Below are 2,221 nucleotides of genomic sequence, written 5' to 3' on the forward strand. Positions count from 1 at the left end.
TTGACACTGAAATAGGTTCTTTTTTATTTCCTTATTTTATTTCATAAATAATTTAATATTGTTTTATAACATAAATCGTTAGTATTTTGAAAGAATTGATCTAAATATCTGCGTTTATTTAATCTCTCTTAAACGGTGCAAAAACTTGGAATGCAACTCAAATGGAATAAAAACTCAAATTGTTTACTTCATTTTTATCGATTACAAGTCTAGTATATGGAGTATATATTCAGTATTGAGACAGCATGCACCAAAACAAATACCATATACAGAAGATGCAGAAAGTTACATATAAAACCGTTTCAAGCTAAAAGAAAATTCGTTGGTTTATAAGACACTTAATTTGTTGGAATACACCGACAACTTTACCATGTTTACGATGACTCAAGCTACTGACATATATTAGTACATCTTATTTGTTAAAATAATAATAGAGTCAACTGAACATTAACCGATTCAAAAAATAATTGACTTATTATCTTTAAGTGACACACGAACATTGAGTACCCATAGTGAAAGTAAAGTGATGTATTTACATTGTTCGCCTCGTCTGTTTATAAAAATTTAGGTGTTTTCCTATCTATATATATTGGGAATTTCCACACAAAAATAAATCCCACTCATATCAACAAGACCTGTGGTTTCATAGCTGATATGATTTAAACTTACTTTATTGAACAATTAAGGATATGACACAATTGGATGCATCGGAATATGGTATGCACTTATATTTAGAAAAAGAGTAAAATGCACGTAAAGTATTAAACTCGTCAATGAATGTACATTGTACACTTATATTACGCAGTAATGCACGGTAATACTTGGGAAATCTCTTCGGAGCGTTTTACACAATGCACATCCATGTAATTGCTGTCTCCTTTTGTACCTTTATAAATATGAACACTTTTTAAATCGATGTTTTCAATTGTTGGGTTTTTTTCACACAAGCAAGTCCCAACCCAGCCTAATCAAGTTGGAAAGCAAGCACTAAGAAACGACCGTTGTTGCTACTTTCTAAATATAAAAAAGAAGATGTGGTATGATTGCCAATGAGACAACTATCCACAAAAGACAACAGAATAAAGACAACAAAAGCCCGCCATTCTGAAATTGCGTTAGTTTCGCAGATTAAAGATCGTTAACATTTTTTGGCCTCAGAACCTTCAAGTATTAATTTTGTTCATTTCAAAAATAAACAACGCCATGACAAAAAACTAAAAACTACAAAAGACAAACAACAGTATATTTTTTACAAAACTAAAGACTGAGCCACACGATCGAACCCCATAAAACCAGGCACAGATCTCAGATGCTCCGGGAGTGTATGCAGATCCTGCTTCACATTAGAAAACCGTCATGCTATTCATGAAGCAAATGGCAACCTCAGTGAAAAGTCTAATTCAGTAGGTCACATTGATGATATAAAAGCGTTCCTTTCATTTAAAAAAATCAAATGAAAATGAAGTTAATTAAGACTGAATAAAAACAAGTGACTTGCAAGTTTATTTACGTTTCAGCCAAAGCGAGGATGCAAAGAATATAAATGTGAATTATTAATCAGCCAATCAAAAAACATAACCGAGCTACCTGAACCTGAAACTAGGGGGTTATTTGTTATCAAAGAATTTAATGTTGTTATTTATATTGGCCAATCGCAAGACTGTTTACGGGAGAGAATGTTGAGCCACTTGGGAGGCTATGATGCTCAAGATATTGGTGAATATCTGAAAGATATGGATAGCGACGAAAAAGAGAGAAATATTTCAATAGCTTGGGTAGAAATCATGAGACCTCGATGTGATGAACATCATTATATCAAATGCATTGAAAAACGACAAGGAAAATGGCCAAAGTTTAACAGAAAGCGTGGCAGACCTAAAAAGACTCCATACAGCGCGAAGTCTTGACTTTTATATACCGTTACATATATACTGAATATCAGAATCCTTGTTTAAAACGTCTTCACAATTACTTTGTGTGTCATAGACGATAAGAAAGGGAGATGAATATCCCAATACCTTTATTAAACCTAGCTGCAGTTAAGTTATCGTTCTAGCTATTTCCTACATTTTAATAAGAATGTTTTGATATCTTACGACCCAAACTATTGGCCTCCTTTGCTTGGGTTGTTGTTGTTTTGGCACATTTTCGTCTCCCTTGTATAATCTTTTGATGTTTGTTTGTTTAGAATTACTGTCAATTATAAGCTTATTTAGGTCGT

At 32.8% G+C, this 2,221-nt stretch overlaps 1 long non-coding RNA gene across 1 annotated transcript; it reads left to right on the forward strand.

The window, feature by feature from the left end:
- Positions 1 to 590: 590 nt before the first annotated feature.
- LOC143080878 (uncharacterized) lies at positions 591 to 1,957 on the forward strand. Its single transcript, XR_012979812.1, has 2 exons — positions 591 to 717; positions 1,518 to 1,957. It is a non-coding gene; the product is annotated as an uncharacterized LOC143080878 (long non-coding RNA).
- The last annotated feature ends 264 nt before the right edge of the window (positions 1,958 to 2,221 follow it).

The sequence above is a fragment of the Mytilus galloprovincialis genome, chromosome 1, assembly GCF_965363235.1.
Source record: "Mytilus galloprovincialis chromosome 1, xbMytGall1.hap1.1, whole genome shotgun sequence".
Classification (NCBI taxonomy): Eukaryota; Metazoa; Mollusca; class Bivalvia; order Mytilida; family Mytilidae; genus Mytilus; species Mytilus galloprovincialis.